At 38.6% G+C, this 19,282-nt stretch overlaps 1 protein-coding gene across 23 annotated transcripts in view; it reads right to left on the bottom strand.

Moving 5' to 3' along the window:
• Rbfox1 (RNA binding fox-1 homolog 1) overlaps positions 1–19,282 on the bottom strand; it is a 1,452,839-nt gene that overhangs the window by 1,029,385 nt on the left and 404,172 nt on the right. The window lies entirely within an intron of this gene.

The raw sequence follows: 19,282 nt of genomic DNA, 5'->3' as shown, positions 1-19,282 counted from the left end.
TATTTCCCCACCCCAGGACATTTGCTTGTGCCATCCCCTGCTGCAGTCTGGAAGGCCCTTCCTTGCCACTACCACCCCACCCTAAATTAATTGGTCTCTTCCCTCCACCTTCAGCTCAGCATCACTTTCTTAGTAGAGCACACCTTGATGTGTTCAAGTTTAGATGATTTCCTTTGCTATCTGCTTTCCTGGCACGTCTCTGAAATCATGCTCACAGTTGTATTCTCAAATTCCACACTCATGGATCTAAACAACCGTGGATTGCAAATATCAACAGAAGAAACTGCCTGTACTGAACAAATACAGACTCTTTTGGTCATTATTCCCCACACTATAATAGGACCAATATTTCCATAACATTTACACTGGGAGCATTTACATTGTACTAAGTATTGTAAGTAATCTAGAGATGATTAAAGTATAGAGGAGGATATGCACAGGTTCTATATAAGTACTACACCATTCTATAAAATGGGCTTGAGCATCCATAGAGTTTGGTATCCAGGGTGGTGCTGACACTAGTATCCATACTAAGGAAAAGGTCTAGGATACTAAGGAAAGATGGTCTAGGTTTGCCACGGTGATTACACGAATTGTTTTTCACCTAACCTCCTATCCAAACACTTTGCCGAGTGCTTTGCTATATATTCCTGGATAAAATCTTCCCTGTCCTTTTGACCATCATTTAACACTGGCACAAAACAATCCTGAACACTGAATAGAACCTCACTAAAGTAAATACAAAATAAACGAAGAGGTGAGTTACCAGAACCATCAGCTCCCAGGAATGCTCAGGCACCATTCTCATGCACATGAATTCCCTTCACTAAACTCCTGTTGAGCTTGCGGTCAGTGCCCTAAAGCAAGCACAGCTTTTCCTGTGCCTGTCTAAAATGTTTTCTCTGTTCACTTGAAGGGGTGGGGTTCTCCAGGCTTGCACAAATGCCTTATTAATTTCCCATCACCTCACCTCTCTTCCAACACATTCCAGTGCTCCACAGTCTCTGCTTGGCTAAGACCAGGGGGAAGTGCTTGTTTGAAAACTACACTAAGGAATACCTAATATTTTCTACAGTGCTTTCATTGGGATTTCTGAAGTTCATTCTCCTAGATCTGACAGAGACATTTCACTTCCAAGTACTGTTTTTTTCTTGTTTGGTAAATAAAAAGTCTTTCCCAAAAGCCATTTTTTACTAATCATAAATATGTGTATTTTCAGATTCCTTTATAAACAAAGCTCAATGGAGTTATGCATGTCAATGAAAATGAATGTCTATAAGCTTTGCATTTCTGCTACTGAGTGTGACATACTGAAAGTGACAACTATATAAAAGTGATTGACAATCAGAAGCTTAAAGGAAAACTTCAAATCCATCCACTGGGCAAGAAAATGCAAAACTAGGGCAGAATCCCCCATGCCTGGGGAAGAGAAAAACAACCATAGTAGACTTTATATTTAAATAGAACTGCCAATTTGGCATACTTTATTCTGTTTTTGTAGAATAAAGTTTGCAAGTATGCAATTAAATGCATGTACCTGGGCTTCTCAAAAAAACAACAAGGTTATGGGAGAGCTTATACTTGTGACTGCCGTATTTGCATATGTACCTATCTAAAGAGGAAAACAGGACTTGGTGTTGGAGATCAGAGGAAAATTGGGGCCTAATTGTCCTTCTCTGTGAGCACAAAGGAGAAAGCCTGCACTCAGGGGTGATTGTATATTGCAGGTTCTAGGAAAAACTTAAGACAGCTGAGATTAAGTTGTTTACCAGAGTGCATACTAATGGATACTGGAAAGCAGGTGAATCTTGTGTTACTTTGATTGCTTGTGCCCCTGTTTGGGTGAATAAAGGCAAGACACAGCCAGACACAGTGGGCTCCTCTGCCTACCAAGAGGCAAGAGCTCCCTGGCTGCCCACTGGTTAAACTGATTTCATGTCTCTTTGTCATTTATCCTCATTCATCCTTGGGTCCAGGAGAACAAGTAGCAGGTCTAGGTCCTGAAACAAGGCCTGGGTGTGCTACAGGCAATGTCCTGATGTAGGGCTCGGGACTCAGGGTTGGCTACAACTAAGTATATTTGAGAAGTGGTTCTACTGGCCTGTACTTGGAGCACTTTGTGATTTTGAGTGCCATTTATTTTCTCATAGAAAAAGGGACTAAACAGCACTTCTCACTTTCACTACCCCCAACACTTGGATTCATATGCCAGGGGAAGCATGAACCAGTACAGGCAGAATCAGAAAAGCAAACGCATTAGATTGCAAATGATCTCTGAAATAAACTGGCTGATGTTTAAGGGCAGGGGAATGTAAAGTTGAAGCTGGATGCACCAGCTCTCGATCCAAAACAAATAGATTCCCAACAGGAGGGCTCTGAGGATGCTCAGCATCAGACACACTTGTCAGCACACCACTGGTTTGGGCTCTATCATGCAGGCTAGCAGAGCTCCCCAGAGTTGTGTGGGGCCTTATCTTGGAGATGCACTGTGTCACTAGAGGCATGTGACTACCTTACCTCTGGGCTGCCGTTCCACTAAAGAAAGAAAACGAAAGCAAATTATTAACACCAGTGCTTAAGTACAGCAAGATAAGAAGGGATGCATAACTACAGGCAAAGGGAGGTCTGCTCTTCTGAAGCGGGAGACTACCCACAGTGTTGGATTCAACCACTAGCTATGACCTAATGGCCACATCCCTATTGCATGCACATTTTCAAGGTGTCGGCAGATCCCCACTTCACTATATGTGACCAACTAGACACCAGCAAATGTGATGCAAGCAGTGACTAGAAAGTGCTCAGGAGTTAGGAATTGCCTGTAACTCCACTTGAAACTCTGAGACTAAAGCTATTTTCTAACCAAGCCTGAGACAACCCACTAAAGAGATTATACAGTAGAAAACTGAGGCACCTCAGCAAATCACCAGCCATCTGAGTAAAAACATTCAAGACAATACAGCTGGAGTAGCATAAGTAAACCCAGGGGAAACCAGCAAAACTGTTGTCTTGCTGAGCCTAAATTGCTGATCCAGAAAAATGAGAGCTAATAAGTGATTTTGTTTTGAATTACAACATATTTGACTTGTTTGTTATGCAGCCAAGGCTAACTATTACAGCAGCAAATATTTCATGAATCTTTGGGTTTCCATGGTGTCCTTCATCATATTTTGTTTAGATAAATAGAGAAGATATATATGTATGTATATATATATATATATATATATAATTCTTAAAATTTATTTTCATGTTGTTTTATTGGAAAAAAAATTAATGCCCATGACAGAGAAATTAGTAAATGCCAAACGGCATATGACAAACTGCTATGTGCTCCTGCCATGAAATTTCTGCATCCTTTCCCCAGTCTTTTCAGAATATATCAATGCACCCATATGTATAAATATTTATACACAAATACTTCTGTATATGTACTGCTCTATGGCTTCATTTTTTCCAGTTTATATATACATTAATATCTCTCTTGTGTTAATATTTTCATCTTTATATAATGGCATATTTACGCCTACCTCATCCTTCGTGTGGTTATATATTATAGCTGTGCACAAGTTTTAATAGAGGTTTACCATAAAACAGGCATAATCCAAGTTAGTTTTTGGATTGAATCCAGAACAAGCTAGGATGGAATAAAAGACCAAGAAATATCATTCATCAGTGGTGAAATGGTAACCCAGTATAGATGATCCACCAGGATCCACGTCACCCTAGCAGAGACAAGCCCTACATGAGGGTCAGATGTCAGCGACAAAAATTAGAAGAGGTGAGACAGTTAAAAATGGAAAAGTTCCTTATACACAGACTTTCCAACACCATCTGTCAATGCATCCTCTCTCTCCCACCCTGACTTATCTCACAATAATGATGACTAAGTATCTCCTATAAGTTAGGCATTAAGGTCATAGATGCACAATCCCATAAAATCCTTAGAAGAACCTTCTGAGATGGGTCCCATTACCACCTATGTTAAATAGGAGCCAACTGAGACCAATGGGACGATACAACATGCTCCAGGACCTCAGTGGCGGAGTGAAAACTGGAGCTCCTTTCTCCACCAGAGGCTGGGAGCTTCCTAGGCTTTTCCCCAGAACCTGAGAGGACTGAGGTGACAGTCCTTGAAAAAGGCATGCCAGGAGGTGCAAAGGTGCTAAAGTCAACTTTCTCTAGGGCTACAATCATTATAGCTGATGTGAGTACCTTCAGGTGGACCTGCATTACGTCCCTGAGTTAGAAACATCTGCCAGAACCATGTTTTCTCCATTTCTTTTTACTACCTAAAGTCCATACCTGAAGGAGAACTGAGGTAATTTTTCAGTTTCACTTACAGAATATTCTGTTAGGGAAGGAATGGCTCAACTTGTTCATAGGAAACTAGGAAATGGAGTTTGAGCCCTATACACTCCCAAGCAGACATTCAAACACAAGGACTCACTTTTCTTCAGCTAGAATGCAAACTTGACTGGAGCAGGAATCTCATCTGTCTTGTTCACACTGTCCCCTTGGCATTTGGCAAGGAGCTCTAGCAAGTGCTGAATGAATCAGTAAGTAAGTGAACCCAGAAGAGAAGACAAGTCCTAAGAGGGGTGTGAAAATCAAGAAGAATCATTTCTCCTGTCAACAATGAGCCTTAAGGGAGAATGACCCATTTTAGCATCTTAGAAAATAATATGAAAGGAGGAACCTGGCACCCACTACAAACCCAACAAGTATCTGTGAAGTGTATGAATATTTTAGAATAAGATCAGAGACTTTAATAGAAGGGGCCCCTGTCCAGAAGAATGCAAGACAAAGACACACATCAGGAAGCCTTGCAACTCTGTCAGGCAGGAGACAGGGTCAGGGTCCAGCCAAAGCCAAAGAGTGAGGTCACATATGCACCCCTTTTCACAGTGAGGCCAGAGGGCTGCACCATATCCCACCCTGCTGGGGCATCTCTAGAAAGAAGGGACTTTACCAGAAAGGGCAGGAAGGAAAGAGAGGGACACAGCCGAACAGTACAGCAGAACCAACCCCAAACTTCACAGGATATAGAGTAAAATTATTCCCTGAGGACTGACATAAGACAGCATGACCTTAACCTACAAAGCCAACTTTAAAACACCATGACTTATTTTCTGCATACATGTCAGCATTGTTTTACAATCTTTGAGAGAAACAGCATGATAACACCTTGACATGTGGCTGGTATCTTCTAAGACCCCGGCTGGGCACAACACCTCCTCACTCTGCACACACAGCTCCTATATGGACATTCCCTGTGCCTCAATTGCTTCTGTGCTTGTTTCTTGTCCATGGCTGGGTGCTGCTTTCCTTAAGGAAGAAACTCTGCTGTGTTCACATGATGATGGAACACCTATGACTGCCACTTAATCCTATTTCTAAAAAGGTTGACCCGGGCAGACATTCTTACTGATGGCCAAGTGCTGGAGACTAGAGATGCTGTATGCAACTGGGATTCACTGTGCTATTGGTGTCTTGGTAATACTGTATAAGCATTCACTGAATATCCTTTTAGGGCTCCAAGTGTGCATGTGTTTGTGTATGTGTGTGCACGTGTGCATGCGTGTGTGTGTGTGCTTGTCAGCATGCAGTAGAATATTATGTGTATACACTGATGCAATGTGTTGAAAGCAGATGGTGATCTTCTCGCTGGAGGTTTCATTACATTCCAAGGTATTCAGCCTGTTAGGAAAAGGATGAAAGAGCCCATCTCTACAGTCTCAGCATGATGAAGAGGTATTTAAGGAGCATCCGTACAACTCAACAAGTTCTAGAAAATGTGTCAGATGGAGATGTCTTTGAAGAATGGCTCCGTCAACTTGTTCTTAACCAAGGGAAACAAACATCAGCTTCAAGTAGTTCACAAAAGAAATAGAATGCTGCATTCATTCAGTGATGAGGGGCTTCCCGAACAGAGATCTCAAGAAAGCCTAACATTCCCCACATAGCAGCGGGTGAACAGGAGACAAGGGCCTTCTCAAAACAGGACTTGCCAATGTGTTCACCTGACTGCATCCCTTTGCCCATCCCTTTTGTAATCTGAACAGGTGACAACTTCATTCAGGTGTTAGCAACAAGAGGAGATATTGATTCCCCAAGAATGCCCTAATGCCTGGAGACTGGGACACAAACCATAAATGGAGACTTTCTGATTCAAAGTGAAATTATAGTTTGCCCTATGAGATTGCACAATAAATCAGGGGAAAACCAGCCAACACAGGACTCTGGGGTCACTGAAGTGATGTTGACACATTACAATAATGAGAACTTGAAATACCTCATGCCCTATTGATTTTTAAGCTGAATCATTCCCACTGCAGAAGATTACAATACTCTGTCTTGGAATCATGGCTCACACAGGGGATGCTGATGAAAAATACACCCAATCCAATCAAAATGATAAGCTTTACTTGTATTTATTACAAATCTAATACCATTGTCCCTGGGTTGTGTGTGATAGACACTTAACCTACAATGAAGGAAAGTAACCATACCACTGTTTTTTCTTTTAATTAAAATGTTTTGTACCTTTTTAAAAGATAGCTCTTTGCTGTGCCTATACAGTACAAAGTACCTCAAAAAATGGGCATAATGGTTTTATTAGTACATAAAAGGCAATTTCATTATGCTCTTCTAACTTTAGGGTAGCTTGCAAATTTCTTCCATCACCATATCATTTTGAAAAATGGAAAAACCATGTCCTAAGAACGAACTTAATTCCTAGTCAATAGAAGAAGATGCATTCCATCAGCACCCAGGCTCTATAGTAAACAAAGAATGCCTGGCTTATCAAGCCTTTCTCCCTGCAAAGGGCTTCACAGAGCTGAATAAACACAGTTGTTGAGGCCCACTGGTGACATAAGTTAATTACTAACTTGTCACACCATCAAAGAATGGTAATAATTTACTTCCACTGTTGCATTAACCATAAGTCATTTTTTGGCCAAATGGCGATTACTAGGGGGCTAGGCTGCAGGGAGTTACTGCTTGCTCTATCCCCCATATAGATTGTGTCAATATTTTAGTTGGGGGTTAGAGGTAAAGTGACACTGCTTTTGCTGTTCACATTGATCCAGCCATAATTCAGGACAGAACTGTCTACATATCTTGGCTTTAGGAGAAGGAACAAACAGTCAGGAATAACACTGTCTCTCCTCAATAGGACTTTGAAAACACCATCCAATTATTCTAGATATAATTACTGCTTAGACTTGCTGGGACTTCATACATTGTAAATATTCAGGCACAATTCAATATGATCACACATTCTTTGAAAACACTCGTGGAGGACCTATTAGGGGCAGGCATTGTGCTAGGAACTAATTTTATATTGTTTACCTGTTCTCTGTCTTCATGAAGTTGATAGCCTATCATCACAATCTAATTATTGAGATGAACACCTGCAGGCAAAATCCATGGGCCCAAAAGGCCCTGATTGCAGCACAAACGTTCACATCCTTCTCAGCGGGTTGACTGAAATAAATGCACGGTATTGAGAAGCACAGAGGATTTTCTTTCTTCCAGATACACTGATTGTTTTATCTCTATTATCTCCATCCAGTGATGTCTTGCTCTTATTTTTTAACCAATATATATTACTGCTTATAAATCTCCCTAAATTCCACTATTTAAGTAATATTATCAGCCTTGCACTAGCTGTTAGAATTGTCATCATTTGACATGGGTACAGGCCATTCTCAGGTATCACTAATTTATTTATTGATACAATGGAAAGCAAGTGATTGATTTAAGGTATTTTATCACCATTATTAGTAGGAGATATTTTGAAAATTGGTTAAAAAAAAGAAGGGCTCTGGGGTTGCCCCATATGATCCTGTTCCATAATAGTACTTTAAAGATCTATGCTTCTAATCTTCACACAGACTTCCTTCTACTAGCCTCCCTCTGGGGATTGAGATATCACCAACTGTTAACTTTAATCAAAGAGCAATAAAGTGGGCAAGAACTGCAGGACTTTTAAAGAAAATCTGCAGAGAATTCCAAGCTTGTCACCACATTGCAAACACCCGCCTGATCTTCAGAGCCAGGTGCCTCAACTAATAGCCCCAAAGAATACCTGACCTGGGAGGCATTTAAGAAGCTCTTCTCCTCTCAACCTCAATTATAAAGTACAGAGGGTAAGCATGCTGGCTGTGTATTTGGTTGGCCTGTTGTGCAGTCCCAGTGCCCTCAATATCAACTGTGTTATCTTGGGGAAATGTCTTAACCTTCTATAATACCAAGGCCTCCTCTTAAAATGAACATGATGACTGCTGCTGTCATGTAGGACATTATGAGGCTTATATACACCAATTGGTGTGTGTTAGCTGTTCTTGTTTTCCTGAATAGCATCAGTGCCTGTACTTAGAGGAACTTGCATTGGTTTTCAAGCCCATCTGGGCAAGGCACAACATAGTGCAGCATCAACTTTATATGCCTGTGTCTCAGCAGACATGTTCAAGTGGGCAGCCAAAATTGATTCTCATCTTACTACTTCTCTATTAGCAAGCCTCCAACATGGCTGCTAAAATAAATGCACTGAGAAACAGTACTAACTATTTAGCAACACAATCTAGCTACTCCAGCAACATCAGTGTCTGGCACAAAACAAGATCCTGATCTGCTTGTTCAAATCAATGACAGAAAGCTAATAAAAGCATGGTGATGAAGGACAAGGGATGAGAAAAAGGAAAGTTGCAAATGTTTAGTAATCCCACCATTTCCTTCCACATCCCTGCCAGTACTTTCATCAACCATCTAGTCTAAATCTACAGGCTAGGAAAAAGAATGCATGTGACATGTGTAAATATCCATTTATAAATGCAAATACTCTAAGCCATGCCTTCTAGGTTCCCCTGGACATTCTCTCCACAATACTCAGTAGCACACACCTTTCTTGTTAACATTTCACGGAATCATTCCATAAACATATGCTTGTTCTTGTCTTCAACATTTTGTCCTGTCACTGCAACAGATGGCTTTATGCTGAAGCATTCAAAAATATTAAATACTTTATAAGCTGGGTGAAAATAGGAAATGCCTTTGGAGAGATGAAAAGCTCAACAGTTAAAGTTTTCTAGCCAGTTGGATTCTGTTAGGAACAGGTGCCTTCAGGTTGTACTGCAAAGCAGAAGTGGTCAACAATCAAGTCCACACCTTCACAAAAGCCAGGACACAGGGGGAGGGGCTCAGTTTGCCAGCCTACTGTTTGGGCCATGCTGAAAGGCAGAACATACCACTACAGAGACTTATGAAGTATTCCAGTACATAACCAAGGGAGGGTTGTGAAATCCACTTCTTGGAGATGCAAAGAGCCAGAAGAAGCATCCATCTATCGGAGGTGTCCATATTAAGTAAGCTTAACTACAGAGCAGGGAGCTAAGAGACAATGAAGTCAGCTTCTAGCTGACTATTCTAGCTTCCCAGTCCCATTTATATACTCTTTTCAGAGATACTGATGGATGTTACCCAAAAAGAATGATTCCATCTCAGCCAACCTAGAAGTTTATGACCAACAGATTTATGAACAATGACAAAGCATTGCATAGTAGCTAAAATAGGGATCTCAGGCCAGGCTGTTGACCTAGGCATTACACTTACTGTAGAATATCAGGCAAGTTTCTTAAACACATTGTGTCTCAGTCCTCATCCACAAGTGTGGATCACAGCAGCATGTGCGTCATGAGGCCATATTGAGGATCAGTGCATCAGAGAGCATAGCACCCTTGAGACTGGCAAATGTTGGGTGCTACACAAATGCAGTTATTTTCTATATTTAGAATGATGTTTATGTAGAAATAAACATTAAGATGCAAGAAAGATTTTCTTTTCTCCTTGTATTGGTTTGTGTGCAAACGGCATTGACTTCCAGTGGGTAAAACATACTGATATTTTCTATACTACACATAAATCAAAGATAGTCAGAGCTCACTCCTGGGCATTTATTCCAGAGAAGGGAGAAGGAAACAGTGGAACATGCCTATAATTCCAGCTACTCAAGGAGGATCTCAAAGTTCCAGCCCAGTCTAGGCAAGTCAAAATAAAAACTCAATTTTAAAAGGGCTGGGGATTATGGTGGTATAATCAAGGGTATGTGTGTATTGCTACACAATACATGCTATCTTTAATTCATTTGAGAGTGTACTCAAGAGTACTATAACTCAATCTAATGAGTTTTCTATTTTTATTATTTGTAGTAACATCCATATTGATTTCCACAGTAGTTGTACCAGCTTATATTCCCACCAACAATACAGAAGGGTTCCTTTTTCCTTTCCTCTGTGCCAGCACTTATTGTTTGTATTCCTGATGATAGCCGTTCTCATTGGAATTTGCATTCATCTAAGAGCTCAAAATGGTGACAGTTTTTCATATACATATTGCCCATTTGTACTTCTTTTAAGAGATATTTATTCAGTTCATTGGCTCATTTTCTGATTGGGTTGTTTTTGGGGGGACACTGAGCTGTGAAAAGAGCCTAAATACCACTTAACGGATGAATGAACAAAAAAATGTGATGTATATATGAGAATATTATTTGAACTTAAAGAAGAATGAAATTATGCCATCAGCAGGAGAATGGAGAGAAGTGGAAACCATAGTGTTAAATAAATAAGCTAGACTCAGACACCAGAGGGAGGGGGGACTTTTGGACAGGGGAAAGGTGATTAGAGATGGGATAGAGGGAAAAAAGAGAGAGGAAGGAATGAGAATGAAAATGATTAATCAATTTCCCCCAGAAGAACTGCACCGTTCTGTATTATTATAATGCCCTAATAAAAAGGGGGTGCTGGGGACATAGCTTAGTGGTGGTTAGGTTCAATTCCCAGTACGGCAAAAAATAAATAAAATTTAAAACATTGTTTAAGCCAAATTAAGCTAAAGAATGTGAGTTGTCAATACATTTACATTACAATCAATCTCCTTTCTGGATTTTCTGGCATTAGGAAAAGCAATGCTCATTAAGAATCACCCCGAATCTACTGTAGATGCATTATTAAATTATTTATTTAATTAAAAATTATGATTCCTTCTATTTAATCTTGCACAAATTGTACTGATCATCTCTACCTTTTGTATATTCAGTGGGGACATTGAAAAGAACTAAGCTTTACCCTGTGAAGTGCACAGGTTCCTGAAGCAATCTGAGCAAGGCCTGCCTTTCTCTGAAGTGTTTTATTATTCTGAGTTGGACCAGCTGAATCTCCCAAGGTATGAAGTTCAGCTCAAGATAAAAATATTTTATCTGCCTTCACAGCAAATTGAAAGGCTATATAAAGGGTTTTGTTATTGCAGTGTTTTCATAAATATATAGCAAACATCTTTCACAGTGGGAAATGCAGCACGAAATACAATTTTCATACACAGCCATTCATGTGGCTTGCACAGGAAGATGAAATGACCCAGAGATGAATAAAAAAATAATAGTATACAACTTTTAGCAGCCTTCAGTCCCTGACAGACACGCACAGCTCCAGGATAAGGATCATGATTTTGCAGTACTGCCGATGAATGACAAGTGTCCACAGCATCGGGGAAATCTGTTCTTCCTCCATAGCCAAACTGTTACAGTTAACATTTAGATTTATCATTTTTAGAAATTGCCAACCTTCCACCACCCCCTGCAGAAAATGTACCAACCCCAAAGCTTAGCCAAAGAATAATTTTGACTCAAACAAACTTCAGGTTTTATTACTTTGTTTTAAATCCCTCTTAACTACATTTTCAGAGCAACTGGGGTACTCACGTGCAACATGGAAACATTTTGTTGGCATCTAAACTGATCTGCATCAGCTTCAGTGTGAAAGGAGATGTAAGTTGTTTGCAAAGTGGAAGACCTTTTTATTTTCCAACAAAGTGTTTCTCATTGTCAAGGTAATATGCATTTGGTGAGCATAAAAAGGCATAAAAGTATAAGTCTTAGAAGCAAAAGTTCCTTCCATTTGTCCCTGCTTTCCTTCTTGTCATCCACCATGGTTACCTGACGGATAATCGGTGTACACAGTCCCTCTGTTATTTGGGGGAATGTTCTGGCATCTGTGTAAAATATTTGCATGTATATGTTTGTTTTCTAATAAAATTTTTCTGACAAATTTTGAAGTTCGGGCTATCGTTCACTTATAACCTCTGAGACAGTTTCCCATCTACATAAACACACAAAAATCCCCTTCATTTCTTTAATGCTCCTTGGTATCCAACCCTCTTGTTAGGCATCTACTTTGCTCCACTTTATTTCCCCTCTGATCACTCTGCTTCAGTAAAGTAATTTGTATCTCTGCAAACACAAGCAATCACATAAATCCTAGGGGTTGACACACTAGGTCAAAAGGTATAACCTTTTAAAATAAAAATGTCCAAATTATACCCCTACAAAAGAATCTACCATTTCTTAGTCCAACAGTGTATGAGATGCCTTGATCAAATATGATGTTTTCCAGTATGACTTATGAAACTTGTAAACAGATGAAAGTTTTACATATTTATACACACATACATATACAAATAGATATAACATATTTTCATACACTTGCTAGTTATATTTTTCTCAAACTATATTCTTGTTCTTTGCCAATTTATTTTCTTTGTTGTTAACGAGTTTACCTGTTTATCCATTCATCAATCTATGAATCTACCACCTTTCTGTTCATCTATCCATTCATCTACCCATCAACCCACTCATCTCCGTACTCTGCCAAGATTTTTAAATGATGAATCCTAATATTAGGGTCACAGGGACTTCCTAGGTCTAACTAACTGACCTGATCTATGTTAGATGTATTTTTCCACCAGTGTTAGGACAATTGCTCCTATGACATTGAGTCACAAAATGAAATGAGCTTTCAAGAAATAATATTTCAAATTTGATTACCAACCCTTCTACTCACCAGTTGTTGATAATCATGGGAAAAATAGCACCTCAAGCCTCAGTCTTTGCTCATGACAAATGGATCCATAGACCCAGAGCACCCACCTCATGGGGCTGCTGGGACTCTTCAGCTCAGTCAGATGTATTTGGAAGGTTACACAGTGAACTGCTCATTGCAAATGCTCTATGGACACCATCAGTAAAAGGAAGAATAATGGGTAGTCCTATATATTGAGCAGTTAGCTAGTGCGTTACAAAAACATCTGGTTTCTTTTTTATTAGCAGCAGAATTTGAAGCCTGAACCACTTATAACATTGACATAACCCCCTATTTTTTAACTTCTGGAGTAATTTTGCAATAAGGACTCAAGAGAAATCTATTTTCCTCTTGCAGGGTGGGAGTCATCTTTATTTCTAAAAGCAGATTTACATTAAGATGTAGAAATACATTAGAAACCTATTGTGCTGGATACGGATTTAAAATGGCTATTTTAAATGCAATTCCTCATTCTTTCTTTCCTTTAGTTGATTAGGATATAGAGGTAAGTTAAATTGTAGTATAGGAGAATAATAAATGGCATGTACAAAACCTAACTGGATCATTTTGGGTACATGTGTTTTTTGCCAGTTATTTGTCCACTGAGCATCAAATCCTGGTTTCACTCTAAGCCATTTCATGAACCAACACTTAGATGGAATAGGTATTCCGCAAAAGCCCATTTGATGAACCGTATTAAAAAAGCATATCTGACGATAATGGATCCAACATCAGTCTTTTGACAGTTCTGAAATGGGATTCACTCTTTGCTTTCTTTGTTCAAATACGAGTTCATTGGGCCTGAAATATACAGGAAGAACAGCAATGATTTCCACTTCCAGTCCAGTTCCTGGGCAGTCCTTGGGGCTGGGGGAGAGTGGTTTAAGGACCCTTACAGTCTGGGCATTACTCCCAGGCTAGATCCAAGCTGCTGAGGAATGGTCCTTCCCTGCCATGTTAAACAAAAAATTGACTGGCCTCAGGTAAAGCTGAGTTCATGACTGTAGTTTGTGATTAAGCATCTTCCAGTTTTTTGTGAGGCAATAAATACTGAGCAGAAATCCACATACCAACACTCCAGTAATGTACACATTTGGAGGGAAAAGCTGAGGGGACATCTGTCAGATCTGTACTTCCTACCTCCAGTGCCTCACGTTCAACATCCAAGATGTTTTCTTTAAAAATGTGGACCAAAAAAAAATAAATTAATTAAAAAAAAAATAAAAGTGTGGACCCATGAATATCCTTGATGAGAAATATTTTAAAGTACAAGTTATTCCATCCACTTATTTGTTCATTCAACTCAAATTTCCTGAGGTTTCCTACCTTCATCTCAGTGTGCTGGATACTCCATGTATACGTGTTTAATTACATACTTACAAGATCTCCTCTTTTTTACTTGCAAAGCAGAATAAAATTGGCGCTTCTATTTAAAAATCAACTTAAACTGTTTTTTTTTTTCATAGCATTTGCTGCATGCTAAAAATTCAACAGAGAATAAGACAGGCCTGGTCCTTCCCTAAATGAGGGAAGATAAACAAACGAATGTTAGCAAGAAAAATCTGTACTCAATGTGCCCGAGTCCACCTTGCCACTTGGCAGGGTCCACTCTCAGCTCCCTAGAAAATTTAAGAGCACCAGGAAACCAAAGAGATAAGTTTCTTGAAGACCTCTAGGGGAAATCCAGTTGAATAATTTCTCTCTATTTTCCAACACTACAGTACAGAAATCACGCATCCTGAAAAATGGAACATTTTTGTATTCTTGCTTTCCTTTGGTGGCTTCCGTTGTTGGGGGTGAGCATGGCAGAAAGAATTCACAGAGCCTTCTGACCCCAGTGACATACATATTCAGGAAAATTTAAGGAATGAAATATAAAGGTATCTCTATTATCATTCACATTCCTTCAAAAATAGTTAAGTCAGGTTTCTTAAACAACCCACAATGCAATCAAAATATCTTTTGTTCCAAAATTGATATGAAGATGTTGCCTGAATAATGTCACTTCTGCGTGTGTAAAAACCCAAATTATTGAAGAGCATGGCAAAGTGGCTAGGGGCAGACTTTGGAGTTTAAATCCTAGCTTTGGATTTTAGAAGCTATGTGACCTTGGATAAATTCCTTTATTCAACATATCTGGGCCTCTACTGTTTCCCTGTTAAAAAAATCATAACAATACCAACCTCCTAGTCCTGTCTTAACAATTAAATTAATATTTAAAGAACTTACTTGGTGAGATGAAACACCACGTGAGCTTTTAGTTAAATAAATCAGCCTATATGCCAAATTTTTAAACTACAAAATAATGCTACTTGAATATTGAAGGTGAAGAAAATTCATATGGGAACACTCTTAGAATTGCAATTACAGGATTCATTTAGTAATGATATACTTGTCTTCCATTGAATATCAGTACTATGGAAAGAAATTTTATTTTCTAGCACTTGGCAAACATAACATTTAGTAAACCAAGGAAAAACAGACACTTATATCACAGTGACCTGTGTCATATTTATATAGAAAATAATTCTAAGGAAGCAACTGCAACAATTTTAAGGTCATATTAGAAGGAAATATGAATCTTCTGATTTTACATCATGATCCTAATTCACAGTATCCAATGAGAGAATTTTAGAAGTTTAACAATAAACACCCATTGCTTATTTACTCTTGAAAAATCACGACATGCATCTATTAGTCATACTATTCCTGATATTGCCTACAGTAAAATTTCTCAACCTAGGCACTACTGGCCTTATGGGGTAGTTAATTCTTCATTTAGGGGAGAGTCCTGTTCTAGCCTTCCTCGTCTCTACCTACCTCGTGCCAGTACCAAACCCTGCCCAACTATGACAACCAAAATGTCTCCAAGGTGCCGCCAACTGCTGTCCAGGATGGGGGCGTAAAGATTCTCCTGGTTGAGAATCACTAGCCTAGACTATTTGTTAAGGACTCATTTTGTGTATCATTCTACATTCGGAGTAATAAAGTTCATTGATATCTTGATGCAGTGGAAGGAGAGAAACCTCAAAACGAATCACTTTTTCTAATTCCAGAAATTCCTGAATATTCCTCCCCCTTTCCTGAATCAGGCACAGCAGTACCTACCTTGTAGAGTGGTGGTGAGGACCTGAGAAGATACGGGGATGCTCCCCAGCCAATGCCAGATACACAGAGGCAGCCGGCAGTGTCCAGGTAGAATCAGCATTGTGACACTATCATTGTCACTCTTGATGTAACCTCACATTCCCATCCTCCTCCTTCTCATTGTAATAAAAATGGGAGTCCTCTACTTATGCATTCAAATAAATACAATAGATTCAAGAAATATTTTCATCCCATTAGCAAACAAGCAACTGATTTCCTCGGAAGTAGAGATTTCAGTTAAATGAAGAAGTAAATCAACAGTAGTACCACAAATATGATGCAGTATATCATAAAGAGGAAAGGACGGGTTGGCAGAAGCAGTCCTTAACATATTCTCCTTTCAAAGTACACACTGGGCAATAACATGTGGTCTTTTTTGGTTATTGATGTTTTTCTACACTAGATTGAAAGCTGGGTGTCTGGGGCTGGAAGATAAGCTTCATGTGTGCGCATGTGTGTACACCTGCCCTTTGTGGGATCAGTAATAAAAACAGGTTAGAAAAGTTAGCCAACTAATCAAAACCAGAGGGGCATTTGATGGGCCAGTTTTGACTATCACCTTCTGTGTAAGCAAAAGATCTGTCTTAAGAGTAGCAAGCTCTGGCTAATTAGATGAACACTAACCTAGAATTCTATAGAAACAGAGAAAAATAAACATAATAGAGAAAAAGCAATAAACATGCCCACAACTGCATAAAATATCTGGATACACCATTCTATATTTATATCATCTCTCAAAACCTTTTCCCTGGCCTTCCATAGGAATGAGCTAGAAGATTATTCATCACCCGTAAATGTTAAGGAACTAACCATTGGTTTTCTCCCTTTTCCTTTAAACTCAATCAAAATAATCTCACGAGAACTTGCAAATATAAAATTGTTCAGACCATTCAATTGATCCTATTTACATTTGCTACACCAAAGTAATCAGACATCACAAGCAAATGTAAAATGGGGACCTCCATTGCCCTATAGGTTATCCAAGCACCTAACCAGAAAGAACACTGAAATTTTTATGGAGCAGGAAAAATTGGAAGCATATTAATCTAGGGAGTGAAATTGGGCTTTTTGTCATTTTTAATTGCTTGAATTCATAACCTAGTTTTGTTGAATCAAAAACGAGTTGCTATAGCTGACATAAGCTGTTTCGGCCTTTTGAGCTCACAGGCAGAAACTTCATAACTTTTCTTATAAACTTTATTTATATGAATAAAAATACCCCCCCTGAAAACTGTTGGGGACACCTTAGCTGTCAAATAATTTAACAAACAAGATTTCAAGCTAAGTGCTCTGTTAAATGCTGGCTTTTAAAGATTTGTCTTGGTGTCATGGGAGCAAGAGTATAACATGAATACTAAATCCTCAGGACTGCTATTCTGGTTATATATGATTTAATTCAAATAAATTAATATTCATAATTATACAGTTCTTCCTTCTTTCATTTGCTTTTGTATACTATTGTTCATAGTGCACATGAATGTTCAAGCAGGGAGGAAAAAGAAAGAAAACAAACACAAGGACAAAAATGTATACCCATGAATATGTACAAAGATTCAATGTGTCACCCCTAACTTTTTTGATATACAACCAAATAAAGTCTAAAGTGCAAAAACTTTAGAGCCCATGATTTTTCCTCCTTGTTTATTTTTATGCTTGTCAGAAAACGGACCCCAGACAGAGACTGAGGTCTCATAGAAAGTACCTTAGTTTTAATTCCATTAGAACACTCTCAAAGAATTTACTCCAACTCCCAGTAATATCTTTGATTATCAACATATGTGAAATTGAAAAAAAAACAAAATACAACATAAATAAAAGTTCAATTGATAAATAACAAAGCTTTCAGTTGTTTCATAAGTTTTCTTCCTCTTTGAGATTACTTTCCATTTCTATTTCCATGGAAAAGAAACTTTTCAACTTTGCTCAAAGCCTAATATAAAGGCTATAAATGTATGCAGTAAGCACGATGAAATTTATCTTTCTCTAGATACTGTGTTTATCTTACCTTAGACTTATCCATCTAAGTTTTCTATTATCAAACCAAAGACAATAAGGATATGAACTTTCATTCTCAGAATATGACAATATATTGCAACTATAATTTAATTTGAAGAAGATGATTGTTGCAAAATGCCCTTTTCCTAAACTCCACTTCATATTTCTCATGGAGAGAAAAAAATACAAAATAATTAACTAGTCTTTTAAGAACAAAGATAAGCACAATCAAACAGAAAAAAGAATTAAATCATTCTGTTATACTTAAGCTGGTTCATAAGTCAATGCTAATATTACCTCTACTAGATCCAAACAAATATAGACTAAAAGAATCACAACTCTAAGAATAAGACAGATCATAGAGAAAAGAGAAGTTTGAGGACAAGGTTACAACAAATTCAAAAACATGCTTATCTCAATAAAGTTCTAAGACACAAAGAGTGCTTTCATATAAATCCATTATTTGGTGATAACAGAGGAAAGAACCAGGTCTTTCAATGCAATAAATGTAGTTTTTCATAACATCTTGGTTAAAACAAAATGACAAAAAAGTTTGAATGTTCACTCTTTATAACCCCAGCATTAAGAGGGCTTGCCTGGTACTAAATCATTCGAGCAGAGAATTCCAAAAGGAAAACAAAACAAAACAAAACAAAACAGGTTCCAATTCTTCCCTAGTGTGCAAAACATTTGTTGAAACAATTATGTTGCAGAAGGTACCTGAAAAACTTGGTGTGCTTCTGCACAATAATAAGGACAGATGAGTGATGAGTGCTGAGCATATGAGTGTTGGAAAATCTCACTTGTTATGTGAAAATCATGGACTCGGCTGCATTTTTCCTGAACAGAAGTGGTAAACAGATGCTGCCAACTGACTTCAGTTACTCACTTGAAGAACACCCCCTTTCAAACTTAATCATAGCAAACCTCCAAGGCAAGTGGCTCCCACCTACAAATACATCTTTACTCATGTACTCTGGATATCTGAGGACATATTTGGGTCAAAAACAGGGAACAGATTTGAGAAAGACTGGATAGGCTTGAGCCAGCTTACCCCACTACAGGAAGAGGATTACGCAGTCATTTTTTACTACCTCGATTGTAGGCTGCATTCATTTCCAAGTGAGAAAATCAAAACCATGTAGACAATGAGTAGATTGTGAGCTATTTGACCATACCAGAAAGTGGCTCTTTCATTAAGTACCTAATAGAACATTTTACTCATA

The sequence above is a fragment of the Heterocephalus glaber genome, unplaced genomic scaffold (genome assembly GCF_053883595.1).
Source record: "Heterocephalus glaber isolate CG9 unplaced genomic scaffold, H.glaber_assembly_v1.0 deba00001781, whole genome shotgun sequence".
Classification (NCBI taxonomy): domain Eukaryota; kingdom Metazoa; phylum Chordata; class Mammalia; order Rodentia; family Bathyergidae; genus Heterocephalus; species Heterocephalus glaber.
Note: the sequence above shows the minus strand (reverse complement) of the source record. Positions and strands in the feature narration are given on the sequence as shown.